Here is a 21,037-nt window from a genome sequence, read left to right on the forward strand (position 1 = left end):
GACAAGCTCACATTTGAAGAACTGCTACTTCAGTGAAGCATCGGGGCTGCCAGCACCCACAGAACAAAATGATGAAATAATGGATGGCGATCAAACTGAGGTAAATTTGGAATGTCTAAGTGGAAGTGGGAATCAGAATTCATTGGCGCAATGCAAGGTGGCTTTTTAGCGCATCATTAAGGACCTGACAGAGGAGGAGCCTGGGTCTAGCTATTAATCTGGAGTGTTTATAATTCAGCAGTTGAACTTTTGGGGATGAGTGGCCACAACCTGATTCAATGAGACAACCTGGATATGAACAGCAATAAGGGGCAAGGCATAGAAACATAGAAAATAGGTGCAGGAGTTGGCCATTCGGCCCTTCGAGCCTGCACCGCCATTCAATGAGTTCATGGCTGAACATGCAACTTCAGTACCCCATTCCTGCTTTCTCACCATACCCCTTGATCCCCTTAGTAGAAAGGACGACATCTAACTCTTTTTTGAATATATTTAGTGAATTGGCCTCAACAACTTTCTGCGGTAGAGAATTCCACAGGTTCACCACTCTCTGGGTGAAGAAGTTCCTCCTCATCTCGGTCCTAAATGGCTTATCCCTTATCCTTAGACTGTGACCCCTGGTTCTGGACCTCCCCAACATTGGGAACATTCTTCCTGCATCTAACCTGTCTAAACCCATCAGAATTTTAAACGTTTCTATGAGGTCCCCTCTCATTCTTCTGAACTCTTGTGAATACAAGCCCAGTTGATCCAGTCTTTCTTGATAGATCAGTCCCGCCATCCCGGGAATCAGTCTGGTGAACCTTCACTGCACTCCCTCAATAGCAAGAATGTCCTTCCTCAGGTTAGGAGACCAAAACTGTACACAATACTCCAGGTGTGGCCTCACCAATGCTACAACTGTAGCAACACCTCCCTGCCCCTGTACTCAAATCCCCTCGCTATGAAGGCTAACATGCCATTTACTTTCTTAACCGCCTGCTGTACCTGCATGCCAACCTTCAATGACTGATGTACCATGACACCCAGGTCTCATTGCACCTCCCCTTTTCCTAATCTGTCACCATTCAGATAATAGTCTGTCTCTCTGTTTTTACCACCAAAGTGGATAACCTCACATTTATCCACATTATACTTCATCTGCCATGCATTTGCCCACTCACCTAACCTATCCAAGTCGCTCTGCAGCCTCATAGCATCCTCCTCGCAGCTCACACTGCCACCTAACTTAGTGTCATCCGCAAATTTGGAGATACTACATTTAATCCCTTCGTCTAAATCATTAATATACAGTGTAAACAGCTGGGGCCCCAGCACAGAACCTTGCGGTACCCCACTAGTCACCGCCTGCCATTCTGAAAAGTACCCATTTACTCCTACTCTTTGCTTCCTGTCTGACAACCAGTTCTCAATCCATGTCAGCACACTACCCCCAATCCCATGTGCTTTAACTTTGCACATTATTCTTTTGTGTGGGACCTTGTCGAAAGCCTTCTGAAAGTCCAAATATACCACATCAACTGGTTCTCCCTTGTCCACTCTACTGGAAACATCCTCAAAAAATTCTAGAAGATTTGTCAAGCATGATTTCCCTTTCACAAATCCATGTCGACTTGGACCTATCATGTCACCTCTTTCCAAATGCGCTGCTATGACATCCTTAATAATTGATTCCATCATCTTACCCACGACTGATGTCAGGCTGACCGGTCTATAATTCCCTGTTTTCTCTCTCCCTCCTTTTTTAAAAAGTGTGGTTACATTGGCTACCCTCCACTCGATAGGAACTGATCCAGAGTCAATGGAATGTTGGAAAATGACTGTCAATGCATCCGCTATTTCCAAGGCCACCTCCTTAAGTACTCTGGGATGCAGTCCATCAGGCTTTGGGGATTTATTGGCCTTCAATCCCATTAATTTCCCCAATACAATTTCCCTCAGTTCCTCCTCCTTACTAGACCCTCTGACCCCTCTTATATCCAGAAGGTTGTTAGTGTCCTCCTTAGTGAATACCGAACCAAAGTACTTGTTCAATTGGTCCGCCATTTCTTTGTTCCCTGTTATGACTTCCCCTGATTCTGACTGCAGGGGACCTACATTTGTCTTTACTAACCTTTTTCTCTTTACATATCTATAGAAACTTTTGCAATCCGTCTTAATGTTCCCTGCAAGCTTCTTCTCGTACTCCATTTTCCCTGCCCTAATCAAACCCTTTGTCCTCCTCTGCTGAGTTCTAAATTCCTCCCAGTCTCTGGGTTCACTGCTATTTCTGGCCAATTTGTATGCCACTTCCTTGGCTTTAATACTATCCCTGATTTCCCTTGATAGCCACGGTTGATCCACCTTCCCTTTTTTATTTTTACGACAGACAGGAATGTACAATTGTTGTAGTTCATCCATGCGGTCTCTAAATGTCTGCCATTGCCCATCCACAGTCAACCTCTTAAGTATCATTCGCCAATCAATCCTAGCTAATTCACGCCTCATACCTTCAAAGTTACCCTTGTTTAAGTTCTGGACCATGGTCTCTGAATTAACTGTTTCATTCTCCATCCTAATGCAGAATTCCACCATGTTATGGTCACTCTTCCCCAAGGGGCCTCGCACAATGGTATTGCTAATTAATCCTCTCTCATTACACAACACCCAGTCTAAGATGGCCTCCCCTCTAGTTGGTTCTTCGACATATTGGTCGAGAAAACCATCCCTTATACACTCCAGGAAATCCTCCTCCACCGTATTGCTTCCAGTTTAGTTAGCCCAATCTATGTGCATATTAAAGTCACCCATTATAACTGCTGCACCCTTATTGATGCCCTCCCCAACATTACTACTACTGTTTGGAGGTCTGTATACAACTCCCACTAACGTTTTTTGCCCTTTGGTGTTCTGCAGTTCTACCCATATAGATTCCACATCATCCAAGCTAATGTCCATTCTCACTATTGCATTAATCTCTTCTTTAATCAGCAATGCTACCCCACCTCCTTTTCCTTTTATTCTATCCTTCCTGAATGTTGAATACCCTTGGATGTTGAGTTCCCAGCCCTGATCATCCTGGAGCCACGTCTCCATAATCCCAATCACATCATATTTGTTAACATCTATTTGCACAGTTAATTCATCCACCTTATTACAGATACTCCTTGCATTAAGACACAAAGCCTTCAGGCTTCTTTTTTTTTTAACACCCTTTTTCCTTTTAGAATTTTGCTGTACAGTGGCCCTTTTGGTTTTTTGTCTTGGGTTTCTCTGCACTCCACTTTTCCTCATCTCCTTTGTCTTTTGCTTTTGTCTCCTTTTTGTTTCCCTCTGTCTCCCTGCATTGATTCCCATCCCCCTGCCATATTAGTTTAACTCCTCCCCAACAGCACTAGCAAACACTCCCCCCTAGGACATTGGTTCTGGTCCTGCCGAGATGCAGACCGTCCGCTTTGTACTGGTCCCACCTCCCCCAGAACCGGTTCCAATGCCCCAGGAATTTGAATCCCTCCCTGCTGCACCACTGCTCAAGCCATGTATTCATCTGCGCTATCCTGCGATTCCTACTCTGACTAGCACGTGGCACTGGTAGCAATCCCGAGATTACTACTTTTGAGGTCCTACTTTTTAATTTAGCTCCTAGCTCCTTAAATTCGTTTCGTAGGATCTCATCCCTTTTTTTTACCTATGTCGTTGGTACCAATGTGCACCACGACAACTGGCTGTTCTCCCTCCTTTTTTTTAGAATGTCCTGCACCCGCTCTGAGACATCCTTGACCCTTGCACCAGGGAGGCAACATACCATCCTGGAGTCTCGGTTGCGGCCGCAGAAACGCCTATCTATTCCCCTTACAATTGAATCCCCTATCGCTCTCCCACTCTTTTTCCTCCCCTCCTGTTCAACATAGCCAGCCACGGTGCCATGAACTTGGCTGCTGCTGCCCTCCCCTGATGAGTCATCCCCCTCAACAGTACTCAAAGCAGTGTATCTGTTTTGCAGGGGGATGACCGCAGGGGACCCCTGCACTACCAATTTAAGTCAACAATTTAAGACTCCTTAAAAAAGGCAATTTTAAATTTAAAGACAATTAACTGGGAATTCTGGCATAGGATGTCTCAGTTGAGGAAGAATGGACCATAATTTTCAATGTGCAAGATGATTATGCTACAGAAAAACAAATGCAAACTGAGGTAAATTTGGGATGCCCAAGTGGAAGTGGGAATTAGAAATCATTGCCGTAATGCAAGGTGGCTTTTTAGCGCATCATTGAAGGCCCGACTATACAAAAAATTCCCTAAATGGATCATTTACTTTTAAGTGACTACATGGAGCCTATGTGGAGATAGAAGTGAGATTAATGGGACTGAGGTAAAGAGATCTCCAGAACAGCTCAAGAGAGAAAGATGTTAGAGGTGTAAATGTGAATAGCTAAATAAATTTAGCACAGCAATAAAGCAGATTCTAATATAACAGCAAATATATCTGAACATATTAACAGGGTGTGTAAACTCCATCAGTTCCAGCCATGCTCACCCTGTCCATTAGTTAGTGTAACCTTATGCACCACCCTCCTCCACCACCAATGATGCTGACTCCAGAAGACTGGTTGACCACTCAAATATCCCTCATTGTCTTCCACCCTCAAGAACCTGTCAAATCCCTTGTTAAAAGACTACAGCATATCCATAGAAAAGATATACTCCTGTCATCTAACCTTGGCCTTTGCCTATGTATTCCATAAGCATTTCCTCAAGTCCTATCATTAATCCATTTCAAATGTCTTCTCCAAATCTATTATAGTCAATCCCTTCATAATGTTAAAAACCTTCATTATATTCCTCCAACCCGAACTCTGCATGCATGTCCTCATCACGATCTGAATTCGAATACCATTCTAGCTGCCCTTTCTGCACTCAATACTCCAATTGTGGATGTACCAAAGCCTCACATAACCCGTGTTGTGCTCCTAGTTCAGTACTTCGACCTTGCAATACTTTTCTTTAGCTACTTAACACTGCTTGCAAACATTTAGGGACTAGTCAATGGCAACCCCTATAGCACATTTCTGCTTGAATCGGTTCAAATGGGCACCTTTGCGTGGTATGGATGAGTTGTCTGCCCCTCTGTGCACAGCACAGCACTTCTCCACATTAGATGCCATCTGCCATTAATGAGCCCATTCACTTAACTTAATCTAAATCTGTACATAACCTACCAATCTCCTCCTTATTGCCTATCCTTGCACACATATTCAGATCATAGAAAATTACAACACCGGAGGCCATTCGGCCCATCATGTCCATGTTGGTCAAAAGAGAATTATTCAGCCTAAACCCACCTTCCAGCACTAGGTCTGTAGTCCTGTAGGTCAGGGCTCCAAGTGCACATCCAAGTACTTTTTAAATGTGACGAGGATTTCTGCCTCTACCACCCTTTCAGGCAGTGATTTCCAAATCCCACCACCCTCTGGGTGAAATTTATTTTCCTCATCTCTGCTCTAATCCTTCTACCAACTACTTTAAAACTATGCCTCCTGCTAAGGGAAACAGGTCCTTCCTATCCACTCTATCTAGGCCCCTCATAATTTGATACACCTCAATTAAATCTCCCCTCAGCCTCCTCTGTTCCAAAAAAAACAACTCCAGTCCATCCAATTTTTTCTCGTAGCTAAAATTTTCCAGTCCGGGTAACATCCTCGTATATCACCTCTGCATCCTCTCGAGTGCAATCACATCTTTCCTGTAATGTGATGATCAGAACTGTACACCGTACTCATGCTGTGGCCTAACTCGTGTTAAGAACAAAAGAAATAGGAGCAGGAGTAGGTCATTTGGCCACTCAAGCCTGCTCCGCCATTTAATAAGATCATGGCTGATCTGATCATGGATCAGCTCCACTTCCCTGCCCACTCTCCATAACCCTTTATTCCCTTATCGTTTCAAAATCTGTCTATCTCCACGTTAAATATATTCAATGACCCAGCCTCCATAGCTCTCTGGGGCAGAGAATTCCACAGATTTGCAAACCTCAAAGAAGTTGTTCCTCCTCAATTCAGTTTTACATGGGCGGCCCCTTATTCTGAGACTATGCCCTGAGTTCTAATTTCCCCTGTGAGTGGCAATATCCTCACTGCTTTCATCTTGTCGAGCCCAATCATTATCTTATATGTTTCGATAAGATCACCTCTCATTCTTCTAAACTCCAATGAGTATAGGCCCAACCTACTCAACCTATCTTCATAAGTAAACCCCCTCATCTCAGAAATCAACCTAATGAACCTTCTCCAATGCAATTATATCCTTACTTAAATACGGAGAACAAACCTGTACGCAGTACTCCAGGTGTGGGCTTAACAATACCCTGTATAGTTGTAGCAGGACTTCTCTGCTTTGATACTCCATCCCCCTTACAATAAAGGCTAACATTCCATTTGCCTTCCTAATTAATTGCTGTACCTGCATAGTAACTTTGTGTTTCATGCACAAGGACACCCAGGTCCCTCTGTACTGCAGCACTTTGCAATTTTTCTCCATTTAAAAAATAATTTGCTTTTCTATACTTTCTGCCAAATTAGATAACCTCACATTTTCCCACATTATACTCCATTTGCCAACTTTTTGCCCACTCACTTAGCCTGTCTATATCCCTTTGCAGATTTTGTGTCCTCCTCACAATTTGCTTTCCCATCCATCCTTGTATCATCAGCAAACTTGGCTACATTACACTCGGTCCCTTCATCCAAGTCCTTAATGTAGACTGCAAATAGTTGAGGCCCCAGCTTCGATCCCTGCGGCACCCCACTAGTTACTGTTTGCCAACCGGAAAATGACCCATTTATCCCGACTTTCTGGTTCCTGTTAGTTAGCCAATCCTCTATCCATACTAATATATTACCCCCAACCCCGTGAACTTTTATCTTATGCAGTAATCTTTTATGTGGCACCTTATCGAATGCCTTCTGGAAATCCAAGTACACCACATTCACTTGTTCCCCTTTATCCACCCTGCTCGTTACATTCTCCAAGAACTCCAGCAAATTTGTCAAACATGATTTCCCGTTCATAAAACCATGCTGACTCTGCTTGATTGAACTATGCTTTTCCAAATGTCCTGTTACTGCTTCCTTAATAATGGACTCCAGCATTTTCTCAACTACTGATGTGAGGTTAACTGGTCTGTAGTTTCCTGCTTTCTGTCTGACTTTTTTTTTTTAAGCAGGGGCGTTACATTTGCTGTTTTCCAATCCACTGGGACCTCCCCAGAATCTAGGGCATTTTGGTAGATTACAACCAATGCTTCCACTATCTCTGCAGCCACTTTTAAGACCCTAGGATGCAAGCCATCCGGTCCAGAGGACTTGTCCACCTTTACTCCCATTATTTTGCCGACTACTACTTCTTTAGTGATAGTTTTAAGTTGCACCCTCCCTATAGCCCCTTGATTATCCATGTGAAGACTGATACAAAATATTTGTTCAAAGTCTCTGCCATTTCCCTGTTCCTCATTATTAATTGCCCTGTCTCATTCTCTAAAGGACCTACATTTACTTTAGCCACTCTTTTCCTTTTTATATACCTCGAGTGTTAGTTAACTATGCTACAGTTCTCGTATAACTTCCTTGTTTTTATATTCTATGCCTCGGCTAATGAAAGAAAGCATTCCGTGTGCCTTTTTTTACTACCTTATCGACTTGTCCTGCTACCTTTAAGGATGTGTGGTCACTCCAAAGTCCCTCTGTTCCTCCACACCTCTCAGTATCTTTCCATTTATTGTGCTTTTATATTCTATACCTTAGCTAATAAAGGGAAGTATCCTGTATGCCTTCTTAACCATCTTATCTACCTGTTCTGCAAACTTCAGGGATCTGTGCACATGCACTCCAAGGTCCCTCTGTTCCTCTACACTTCTTAGTGTCCTACCATTTATTATGTATTCCCTTGCCTTGTTAGCCCTCCCCAACCAAATGCATTACCTCACACTTTTCCAGATTGAATTCTATTTTCCACTTTTTTGCCCAACTGACTAGTTCGATAGCTTCCTGCAGTCTAAAGCTTTTGTTCTCACTGTCAACCACATGGCCAATTTTTGTCTCATCTGCAAATTTCTTTATCATGCACCATACATTTAAGTCTAAGGGCTAAACTTTCCTTTCATTTTCGGTGAGTTCTCAGCGATTTTCTCGGCGGTACAGCTGTTTTTCTGCCGGCGAAGGTTTCTACCTTGTTTTTTTTAATGGTACCGCCCAAATCTGAAAATGCCCGCTCGGACCAAACCGCTGACGTGCACCGCCGAGAAAATCACCAGGGCGTAAGTTTGGCCTTAGCGGAAGCCCGTCCAGATCGCCGAGGGAACCGCCCTGTGAAAGCTGCTTAAACAGGGCGGTCGGTGAGTACTCGTAAAAGATCCTCTCGGAATGAGTGATCACAATATGGTTGAATTTGTAATACAGATTGAAGATGAGGAAGTTGTGTCAGAAACGAGCGTACTATGCTTAAACAAAGGGACTAGAGTGGGATGAGGGCAGAGTTGGCTAAAGTAGACTAGAAACAAGGACTAAACGGTGGCACAATTGAGGAACAGTGGAGGACTTTTAAGGAGCTCTTTCATAATGCGCAACAAAAATATATTCCAGTGAAAAAGAAGGGCGGCAAGAGAAGAGATAACCAGCCGTGGATAACCAAGGAAATAAAGGAAAGTATCAAATCAAAGACCAATGCGTATAAGGTGGCCAAGGTTAGTGGGAAACTAGAGGATTGGGAAGATTTTAAGCAACAGCAAAGAATGACTAAAAAAGCAATAAAGAAAGGGAAGATAGATTACGAAGGTAAACTTGCGCAAAACATAAAAACAGATAGTAAAAGCTTTTACAGATATATAAAACGGAAAAGAGTGCCTAAAGTAAATGTTGGTCCCTTAGAAGATGAAAAGGGGGATTTAATAATGGGTAATGTGGAAATGGGTAATAATTAAACAATTATTTTGCTTCCGTCTTCATAGTGGAAGACACAAAAACCATGCCAAAAATTGCTGGTCATAGGAATGTGGGAAGGGAGGACCTTGAGATGATCACTATCACTAGGGAGGTAGTGCTGGACAGACTAATGGGACTGAAGGTAGACAAGTCCCCTGGTCCTGATGAAATGCATCCCAGGGTATTAAAAGAGATGGCGGAAGTTATAGCAGATGCATTTGTTATAATCTACCAAAATTCTCTGGACTCTAGGGAGGTACCAGCGGATTGGAGAGCAGCTAATGTAACGCCTCTGTTTAAAAAAGGGGGCAGGCAAAAGGCAGGTAACTATAGGCCGGTTAGTTTAACATCTGTAGTGGGGAAAATGTTTGAAACTATCATTAAGGAAGAGATAGTGGGACATCTAGATAGGAATAGTGCAATCAAGCAGACGCAACATGGATTCATGAAGGGGAAATCATGTTTAACTAACTTACTGGAATTCTTTGAGGATATAACGAGCATGGTGGATAGAGGTGTACCGATGGATGTGGTGTATTTAGATTTCCAAAAGGCATTCGATAAGGTGCCACATAAAAGGTTACTGCAGAAGATAAAGGTACGCGGAGTCAGAGGAAATGTATTAGCATGGATAGAGAATTGGCTGGCTAACAGAAAGCAGAGAGTCGAGATAAATGGGTCCTTTTCCGGTTGGAAATCAGTGGTAAGTGGTGTGCCACAGGGATCAGTACTGGGACCACAACTGTTTACAATATACATAGATGACCTAGAAGAGGGGACAGAGTGTAGTGCAACAAAATTTGCAGATGACACTAAGATTAGTGGGAAAGCAGGTTCTGTAGAGGACTCAGAGAGGCTGCAAGGAGATTTGGATAGGTTAAGCGAATGGGCTAAGGTTTGGCAGATGGAATACAATGTCGGAAAGTGTGAGGTCATCCACCTTGGGAAAAAAAAACAGTAAAAGGGATTATTATTTGAATGGGGAGAAATTACAACATGCTGTGGTGCAGAGGGACCTGGGGGTCCTTGTGCATGAATCCCAAAAGGTTAGTTTGCAGGTGCAGCAGGTAATCAGGAAGGCGAATGGAATGTTGGCCTTCATTGCGAAAGGGATGGAGTACAAAAGCAGGGAGGTGTTGCTGCAACTGTATAAGGTATTGGTAAGGCCGCACCTGGAGTACTGCGTGCAGTTTTGGTCACCTTACTTAAGCAAGGATATACTAGCTTTGGAAGGGGTACAGAGACGATTCACTAGGCTGATTCGAGAAATGAGGGGGTTACCTTATGATGATAGATTGAGTAGACTGGGTCTTTACTCCTTGGAGTTCAGAAGGATGAGGGGTGATCTTATAGAAACATTTAAAATCATGAAAGGGATAGACAAGATAGAGGCAGAGAGGTTGTTTCCATTGGTGGGGGAGACTAGAACTAGGGGGCACAGCCTCAAAATACGGAGGAGCCAATTTAAAACCGAGTTGAGAAAGAATTTCTTCTCCCAGAGGGTTGTGAATCTGTGGAATTCTCTGCCCAAGAAAGCAGTTGAGGCTGGCTCATTGAATGTTTTCAAGTCAAAGATAGATAGATTTTTAAGCAATAAGGGAATTAAGGGTTACGGGGAGAGGGCGGGTAAGTGGAGCTGAGTCCACGACCAGATCAGCCATGATCTTATTGAATGGCGGAGCAGGCTCGAGGGGCTAGATGGCCTACTCCTGTTCCTAATTCTTATGTTCTTATGTTCTGCAAAGAAAGGTAAGTTAAAGGTACTTTTAAAAAAAAATTTAAAACGTGATTATGCATAAAGGTGTCGTGGGAATGTTTTTTAACTTTGTATTTTTTTTTGTGAAAATTTTTAATTTAAGTTTTCCCTCCTCCCTCGGCCCAACCGGAGCCTCGAACTAAATTTAAAAAAAAAACGCCCATTTTACTTAGTTTCCCCTTAACTGCCAAGAAAACCTCCGAGAATAACCCATTTTCTCGGCAGGCGATTAGTTTTAATTTAAAACTGGAAATTTTCGCCAGCATTACTTACTTATCAAATGTTAGTGGTTTTTCAGAGCGGGCAATTGGACGTTGAGGGGCTCTCGGGAAAGACTAGCCCTAAATCATTAATATATAGGACAAAATGCAAGGGACCAAGTATTAAGCCCTGTGGAACCCCATTGGAAACAAACAGTCTTCCAGTCGCAAAAACACCTGTCAACCATTACTCTTTGCTTCCTGCCACTGAGCCAATTTTGGATCCAATTTGCCACTTTCCCTTAGATCCCATGGGCTTTTACTTTTTTGATCAGCCTGCCATGTGGGGCCTTGTCAAAAGCCTTGCTAAAATTCATGTAGACTACATCAAACACACTGCCCTCACCAACCCTCCTTGATATCTCCTCAAAAAATTCAATCAAGTTAATTAGACACGACGTTCCCTTAACAAATCCATACTGACTATCCTTGATTAATCTGTGTCTTTCTAAATGAAGGTTTACACTGTCCTTCAGAATTGATTCCAATAATTTCCCCACCACCAAGGCTAAACTAACTGGCCTGCAATTAATGTGTTTATCCCTTCTTCCCTTTTTAAACAATGGTACAAATTTAGCAGTTCTCCAATGCTTTGGAAAATGATGGTCAGAGCCTCCGCAATGTCCTCTCTTGCTTCTTTTAATAGCCAAGGATATATTTCATCCGGTCCTGGCGATTTATCTACTTTCAAAGATGCTAAACCCCTTAATACTTCCTCTCTTACTATGTTTATCCCTTCCAATTCCTCCTTCACTTCAATATCGGCATCGTCCCCCTCTTTTGTGAAGACAACCACAAAGTATTCATTAAGTACCTTACCCACATCCTCTGCCCCCATATGTAGATCACCATTTTGGTCTCTAATAGGCCCTACTCTTTCCTTCGTTATCCTCTTGCTCTTTATGTAATTATAAAATATCTTTGGGTTTTCTTTGATTCTACTTGCCAGTACTTTATCATGTCCTCTCTTTGCTTTCCTAATTTCCTTCTTAATTTCACCCCTACACTTTCTATACTCTTCCAGGCTTTCTGCAGTATTGAGCTCTCAATATCTGAGAAAAGCTTCCCTTTTTTGCCTCATCTTACCCTGTATGCATCTCGTCATCCAGGGGGCTCTAAATTTGGCAGTTCTACTCTTTTTCTTTGTGGGACATGTTTACCCTGAACTCCATGTAGCTCCCTCTTGAATGCCTCCCACTGCTCTGAAACCGATTTATCTTCAAGTAGCTGTTTCCAGTCCACTTTTGCTAAATCAGTTCTCAACCTAGTAAAATTAGCCTTCCCCCAATTTAGAACCTTCACTCCTGTTTTATCTTTGTCTTTATCCATAATTATGCTAAAACTAACTGAATTATGATCACTATCAGAAAAATGCTCTCCCACTGATACGCCTTCCACCTGCCCAGCTTCATTCCCGAAAACAAAATTCCAGAACTGCCACCCCCCTCCTCTCTTGTTGGGCTTGCTACATAGTGGCTAAAAAAGTTCTCCAGAATGCAATTTAGGAATTCTGTGCCCTCTATACCTTTTACACTGATAGGGTAATTGGAATCCCCCACTATTACTGCCCTATTGTTTTTTCACTTGTCAGAAATTTGCCTACAAATTTGCATTTCGATCTCCCTAGGACTGTTTGGGGGTCTACAGTACCCTCCCAGCAGTGTGATTGCCCATTTTTTGTTCTTTAGTTCAACCCATATAGCCTCAATTTGATGATCCTTCTAACATATCATCCCTTCTCACAGCTGTAATTGTTTCTTTAACCAATACTACCACCTCCACCCCTCCTTTTTTAAACCTTCTCTATCTCGTCTGAAAAACCTGTTACCAGGAATGTTGAGCTGGCATTCGTGCCCTTTTTTCAGTCATGTTTCAGTAATGGCTATATCATACTCCCATGTGTTTATCTGTGCCCTTAGCTCATCTGCTTTATTGTCTATAGATTCCTTGCATTAAAGTATATACCATTTAGCATTGCCAAATTACCTTGTTGTCTATTTTCTTGCCTTCGTTTCCTCTGCCTTGCAAACTCACTTACGAATTTTCTGCTTTGCTTCACTCCCTTCTAAACCTACTCTCAGATTCCCATCCCCCTGCCAAGCTAGTTTAAACCCTCCTTACTAGCACTAGCAAACACCCCTCCTGCGAGGATATTGGTCCTGGCCCTGTTTAGGTGCAATCCTTCCAGCTTGTACAGGTCCCACCTCCCCCAGAAACAGTCCCAATACCATAGGAATCTAAAGCCTTCCCCCCCCCCCTGCACCATCTCTCCAGCCACGCATTCATCTGCTCTATTCTCCTATTTCTGTACTCACGAGCAGATAATCTACAATAATCCACGAACAGTAAAACATCCAGCACAGTATCCTGGGAACTGCACCAGCTGCAATCTGAACACTTCCCATTAGTAACCACTTTGTTTCATTCAACTCCCAATCTCCCCCTGCTATTTCATGATTTACACGATATTGTTTTATTAATAATTGTTGTTTTAGAAAATAGAAGAACAACATAAGAAATAGGAGCAGGAATAGGCCATCTGGTCCTTCGAGCCTGCTCCGCCATTCAATAAGATCATGGCTGGTTTGACAAAATATACATTTTCCAGAGGAACATAGGCCCCAAGTTTCGGGCCGCGCCAAAAACGGCACAGCCCCGAGCTGGACGCCTGTTCTTCACGCCTAAAAGTGCGCAGGAAAAAAAACAGAGATTCTCCGGCTCCTCAGAGCTCGAACTCAGCTTGGCGCGGCGCGCACATCACAGCGGGGGGCTGAGCCAGACACTCGCGCCGATTCTCTAAGCAGTGGGGGGGCGGGTCTAATTCAAATGAGCCAACGTCGTGCCGGCAACCCTGCGCGTGCACGTTGGAGCGTGCGCGCAGTGTGAAACAAACATTGGCACTCGGCAATTTTTAAAGGGACTGGAGAAAAAGTGAAGGTTTGTCTCTTGGACCCCTGGAAAGGCTTGTGATTTAATTTTTGTGATATTTTTGTGTGTAAGGAGTGCTTTTAGCAGCACTGTTGAATAAATCACCTGCTGAAATCAGTGAGTTCAGCTTTTCACTGCTAAACTTGCAGAACCGGTGCTGCATTGGTGCATGCAAATTAAGGACTGTGCGTTTTGAGAAATAAGAGTGCCAATTCAACTTTGCAATGGATCAACGTCCACCAAGAACAAAGAATTTCTTGCATGAGGAAGTAGAGATATTAGTCAATGTAATTGAGCAGAGATGGCAGGAGCTAGATACCAGCAACAGAGGTCGCATAAAAGTGCCACCAAAAGAAAAGAAACGGTGGAACCAAGTTGCAGAAGATTACTGCGCAGTGGTGCATACCATGAGATCTGGAAGCCAGTGTAAAAAGAAATGGCACAACCTTGGTCAAGTAGTTAGTGTAAGTAATATTTCCCATTTTTAATTTAATCATAATTGTAACCTGGCTATCTGTATGTCCCACCTTGCAGACTGACACTCTCTGTAAAAAGTTATATTTTACTCTTTGCAGAAGAAATTGGCCCACAACAAAAGGGAGGCAACTCGGACAGGAGGAGGCATGCCCAATCTGCATCCACTGACACCCTTGGAACAAAGTGTAGCTGCTATGATGAGTCGTACATGGAGAAAAGCAATCAGTACAGCACAAGCTGAGCCTGCACACGAGGAAGAGGGCAAGTCCTGAAAATGCATCGTGGCCCTTTAAATCAACCTGCTGCCTAACCTGCCATATGTGAGAGTACTCATGCCACCCATCCGGCCCCCTCCCTTGCTGTTAAACATTTGACTGTTCTGATGTATTTTGCAGAACATGATGATAATGACGATGATGACGACGATGACAATGCTGCTGCCACCAACCCTGAGGATCCTGAGGGTACATAACAAGAACCAGTACAACCAGATGCGGACGAACCAGACTGGATGATGGCAGCGATGACTGAAATGTCTGCAGGGGAGAGCTTCCAAATTAATGTTAATGAGCCCCCACCAAGGGGCATCAGAGTTTCAACCCCTAGCATAGGTCTTGGTTCCACCTTCCATGGTTTCGCTTCCGATGTTGCGGGTCCCAGTGGTGCTGCTGGTATAATGCAGCATTCTACAGTCAGTGCACTACCGTCCGAGCCTGCACCTCCCTCTCGCATAGGTTCTGGTTCCACCTTCTATGGTTTTGATTCTGACGCTGCGGGTCTCAGTGCTGCTGCTGATATCATGGAGCAGTTTACACCCATTCGTCCAACATCCCAGCCCATGGCTCGCACTCGAGTGCTGTCGTCTGGAACACCGAGCGCCCCACCATCCCAGCCAGAGCCTCTCTCTCCAGTACTGCCGTCTGCAACACAGAGGATCTACCGTTCCAGCCAGAGCCTCTCCCTCTCGTTCTGCCGTCTGGAACACAGAGTGTCCCACAGTCCCAGCCTGCGCCTCCCTGTGTAGTGGTGCCACGAGGCAGACCCAGGCAGAGGAGGAGGAGATTGGAAACACGCTCTCCTGAGGTGCAGCGTGTAACAGATGCGGATCAGGTTGTGGCATTGGGTATGGAGACCAATGAGCTTACCCGATCACTCATCGGTGGCGTCAGTGCAGTGGGTGAAGAGTTGACGGTCCTGACGGGAGAAATAGCAGTAATGACACAGGAACTTGAGGGAATGTCCGAGGGAGTGCAATCGACGGCACAGGCCGTCAGGAGGGCATGCAAGTGTCGGCACAGGCTGTCAGGATGGGCCTGGTTGAGGTAGCTGCTGCAATAAGGGCACACAGCCCGGCCAATCAAATGACACCCCCATGAGGAAGTGAACATTCACTGAGATATGGATGAGACATGGTTGCAGCCTTTCTTTGCTGCTTTTGTTCTTGTTCTTGATGTAGCTGTAGTAGCATTTTTCAAATTGAAATTGTTTTGTAAGTTTTGTAACTTTACAACTTATAAGTGATCTTATGGTTTTTAAGTGATCTTATAGTGTAAATGCTGTCACATTTTTTTGTATTGTATTTAATTTTGCACCTAAAAAGTGATCCTGAAGTTTAAGTGTTCTTCAGAGAGTGTAAGATTTTTCACATTGAGATTGTTTTGTAACTTTTGTAACTTTACAACTTATAAGTGATCTCAGGTTTTCAAGTGATCTTCAAGAGTCATATTAAAAAGTATAGTTTGATACAACAAATATTTTATTACAGTGACGTTAACTTTTCAATAAAATATTTTTTCATTAAAACTGTTTCATGTTCCATTAACACAACACAACGTAGGAACAACTGCAAAGAATAAACATGTCCATGCGCAACAGTGGTCGCAGAGCCCTCAGGCATCAGTAGTTGAAGCGTTCACGGATGAGCTGCTGGCACAAGGCTCGAGCAGTCTTTAAAGGGGCACGATGGATGGCCCTCCTCCGACCTCGTGCTCCGGCATCAGGCACTTGCATGCTTTCCTGATCGTCGTCATCATCCACATCTTGCTGTTCCGTAATATTATCATGCACTGGACCCTCTCGTAGGTCTTCTGGTTCCACTACCAGCTCCTGCTGCCTCATGATGGCTAAGTTATGAAGCATGCAGCACACAACATTGAAGTGACCGACAATCTGAGGAGAGTATAGCAACTGTCCTCCAGAATGGTCCAGGCATCAAAATTGCTGTTTCAATATGCCAATGGTCCTCTCAATGATGCTGCGCGTTGCATTGTGCGCCATGTTGTATTGACGGGCAGCTTCTGTCCGTGTCACACGTAGGGGTGTCATGAGCCAGGTGGTCAGACCGTACCCTTTGTCTCCCAGTAGCCAGCTCTGCCCTTCTGGCTGCTGCTCAAACAGGTCAGATATAATGCTGTCGTGTAGGATGAGCGCATCGTGGGTGCTGCCAGGGTATCTCGCATCGACTGACATGATGCGCTGCTTGCCGTCACACACGGGCTGCACATTGATAGAGTGGAAACCTTTCCTATTTCGATACTGCTCAGAATCCTCCACAGGTGCTCGCAAGGCTACGTGGGTACAATCAATGCAGCCCTGTACCTTTGGGAAGCCGGCAATCCTGAAGAAGCCCACAGCCCTCTCATGGATCGCTTGTGCGGTCATTGGGAAATTGATGGTCATTCCTTCGCGCATACAGTGCAGCCGTGACCTGGTAAATGCAGGCATGTATTGCACGTTGAGAGGTGGCACACACATCTCCAGTTGAAGCCTGAAACGATCCCGAGGCATAGAAAGAAAGTGCAGCTGTTACCTTCACTGCAACAGACAGGGCAGTTGGCGTTCTGCTTCTGGGCTGCAAATCTGCTCTCACCATATCACAGATCTCAGTGACAACTTCTCTGCGAAAATGCAGCCTTTTCACACAATCAGCCTCGCTCATGTCCAGGTACGAGCACCTGGTTCGATATTGTCGATGTGGGTAAGGTCTCCTGCCCATCAACCTACTGGCTTCGACGTTCCTGGTGCGGTGAGCTCTAATCAATTCTCTCCTATGCAGTGAATTGATGGCGAACCATTGCAGAATACGTGGTGTTGACAATGCAGCACCCATTATGCAAATTTAAGTATAAAACTATCTATGTGGCTGCCTCTCCCTGTCCAAATGGCCTCAGTCCCCCTCACAGCTCGAAGGCTGCTTGATTGCTGTGTCTTTGCCTGCCATCCAGTCACTGACGATGCCCCTATCCCATGGTCAAATGGCCTCAGTTCCCTCACAGCTCGAAGGCTGCTGCTGTATCTTCGGCTGCCGTCGAGCCACTGACGCCGCCCCTATCACGTGGCCGAATGGCCTCAACCCCCTTCGAAAGCTGCGTGCGTGTTGCTTCCTCGGCTGCCAGCCAGCCACCTACCCCGCCCCTATCGCATGGCCGAATGGTCTCAACCCCCTTCGAAAGCTGCGTGCGTGTTGCTTCCTCGGCTGCCGGCCAACCACTAATGGAATGAAGGCCTGCCTGAAGCACCGCAGCTCAGCTCGAAGGCTGCTTGCTGTCGCTGTTGGGGCTGCCGTCGAGACACTGACGCCACCCCTGCCCGTCTCCAACATGAAAGGCCCGCCTGAAGCACAGCAGCTCGAAGGCTGCTGCTGTTTCACACAGGTAGGAACATGGATTATTTAATCTTTTCTTTGCTTATAAATTTTTATTCAGGTTGGATTTATTTGTATAATATTTGTGTAAGTATGACTAAGGATTGATTGTAGAATTTAATGACTTCCCTTCCCCCACCCCCGCCGTTCCCTACGCCTAATTTGTAACCTAGGCCTGATTTTCTAAAGTGTAGACAAGGTTTTTTCAAACATACAAAAATCTTCACTTACTCCATTCTAAGTTAGTTTGGAGTAAGTTTTCACTGCATAAACTTTGAAAACAGGCGTAAGTGGCCGGACACGCCCCCTTTTGAAAAAAAAATTCTGTTCCAAAGTGAAACTGTTCTAACTGACTAGAACTGGTGCAAACTAAATGCCGAGAATTCAAATTTCTAAGATACTCCATTCTAAACCAGTTGCCCCCAAAAAAAAACAGGAGCAACTCAGGCCAAAACTTGGTCCCATAGGAACAGGCGTAGGCCATTCAGCCCCACCGGCCTGCTTCGCCATTCAATTAGATTATGGCTGATTTGTACCTCAACCTCATCTAGCCATCTTTTCTCCATATCCCTTGATACCCTTACCCAACAAAAATCCACCTCTCAGTCTTGAAAGCTCCAATTGTCTTAGTATCCACAATCCTTTTGGGGCAGCTAGTTTCAGATTTCTACAACCCTTTGTGTGAAAGTGCTTCCTCATTTTATTCTTGAATGGCCTAGCTATAATTTTAAGATTATATCCCCTCGCTCTTGATTCTCCCACCAGCAGAAATAGTTTTCCATTTCTACCCTACCAAATCCTTTTATACTTTTAAACACCTCGATCAGATTATCCAATTTACTATACTCAAGGGATTACAAGCCAAGTTTACGCAACCTGTCCTTAACCCTCTAAGCGCTGGTACCATTCTGGTGAATTTGCGTGTACTCACTCCAAGGCCAATAGAGGTGCAGTGTCCAAAACTGAACCCAGTATTCCAGATAGAGTCTGACCAAGGGCTTTATACAACTGAAGCATAGCTTACACCCCTTTGTATCCCAGCTCCCTTGAGATAAAAGCCAACATTCCATTAGCCTTTTTGATTATTTTTTGTACCAGTGCATTGGCTTTTAGTCATTTGTGTACATGGACACCCAAATCGTTTTACTCCACAACAACTCCTGGTCTCACAAGAAAATATTCCCATTTTGTTTTTCTCAGATCCAAAGTAGATGACCTCATACTTCCCCCACATTGAACTCAATTTGCCATAGTTTTGTCCACTCACTTAGTCTATCCATGTCCCTTTGTAACTTCCTGCTCCCATCTACAGAACCTACCAAATCTCCGAACTTAGTGTCATCTGCAAACTTGGATATACAACTCTCTATTCCTTCATCCAAGCCATTGATATGTATATGGTGGAAAACTGAGGCCCTGGCACAGATCTCTGGGGGACACAGTTTTCACATCCCGCCAATCAGAGAACGTTCCCTTTATCCCTACTTTCTGTCTCTTACCTCCCAACTAGTTACTAAGTAGTCGGCCCCCATTTACTGGCATCACAGAGAATCTCCTATGGACAGGTCCTTTTACCTTCTTAATTAGCTTCTGGTCAAGAATTGGAAATCTTACAAATCCTCTTAGTTTAAACTGAGAGCAGGAATCAGTTTCATCCTGAACACACAATCCCAACTCTCAAATATCACTTAATCACTTTGCAGAAATAGAGCCACTCACGCAGTTCAACCTCTTGTACAAAGGGAAAAGCACCCTACAATCAAAGCCGATCAGGCACTATCCCCCACCTTGTCACAACAGGTTCACTCGTTCACGGACCTCTATCGACCTGCTCCTGTAAATGTAATCTTCAAGCATCATAACAGCACACACCCGGAAAACCAAACAGACCAAACTATCAAATACCACTTTCTCACTTTGTTTAAAAAGAAAAGTCTCACTCCACAGAAAGGTTGCTCTACATATCCCCTAATTGGAGAAATTAAAATTCTAAGAAAAATGGGTGAGTAGGGTTAAGACTTAAGAAAATCTGAGTACTTTTTTTCCCCAAGACTGAGCACTACAGATTTTTGTTCAGTAAGGATATAAAGGGATATGGTGTTAAGGCGGGTAAATGGAGTCGAGGTACAGATCAGCCATAATCTAAATGAATGACGGAGCAGTTCGAAGGGCTGAATGACCTACTCCTATTCCTACGTCCCTAGGAGTATTTTCGAGAGCTAACAGAAATATGATATCCAATTGAGCTTCAAACATTGTGGAGGATTAGTAGGTAAATGTGGCAGAGCTAATGGAAAGTTAAAAGGATGAATGGGAATCAAGTCCCCTGCATCTGATGGTCCTGCATCCTTGGGTGTTGAGGGAGGTTTGTAGGGCATTAGCTTTCATTATGAAAAAGTTGCTGAGGTACCGCAGATTGGCTCACACTGCAGAGGTGTGAACTTGGTGCCGGAAGCTGCCCTGATTTTGAATGGAAAAAGTTTCCTTTTGCTCTAACGGCTATTACGGGTTCCAAATGAAATTAGTTAAACCTATGCATTCCCAGTATAAAGCTGCCTAATGCAAGTTAGTGCTCAGAAGCCTGACCTATGCAGAAAATAGCAATCATCACTACTACATATGGCATAGTAATCAGGACTCATTACTTTGGTCTTACCTGCAAGAGCACAAAAATGGTTTGAAAATCAGAAATCGGGTGGAAGGAAGAAAGAAAAAAAGAGTGGCTCTAAGAAACACCTACTGTCTGTTTTTTCCTGCACCAGATCAAGTTCAACTGTGGGATATGGGAGACTAACTCGTTTTAAGATGTTTTGTGGCATCATGACGCAACATTTAATGGTGCCCTTCGAGGGTCAACCCTGCTCTCATACAGAGCAGAATCTACTTTGTTCCAAAGCACCAGCTCAGTTTTGCCGCAGAAAAAAAAAGACATGCATTTATATCGTGCCTTTCTCGACCTCAGAATGTCTCAAAGCGCTTTACAGCCAATAAAGTACTTTTGAAGTGTAGTCACTGTTGT

At 44.1% G+C, this 21,037-nt stretch overlaps 1 protein-coding gene across 4 annotated transcripts in view; it reads right to left on the reverse strand.

Annotated features, from left to right (window-relative positions):
- Positions 1-21,037, reverse strand: part of LOC139273272 (syntaxin-binding protein 5) — a 268,702-nt gene that overhangs the window by 116,845 nt on the left and 130,820 nt on the right. The window lies entirely within an intron of this gene.

The sequence above is a fragment of the Pristiophorus japonicus genome, chromosome 9, assembly GCF_044704955.1.
Source record: "Pristiophorus japonicus isolate sPriJap1 chromosome 9, sPriJap1.hap1, whole genome shotgun sequence".
NCBI classification, from domain to species: Eukaryota; Metazoa; Chordata; class Chondrichthyes; family Pristiophoridae; genus Pristiophorus; species Pristiophorus japonicus.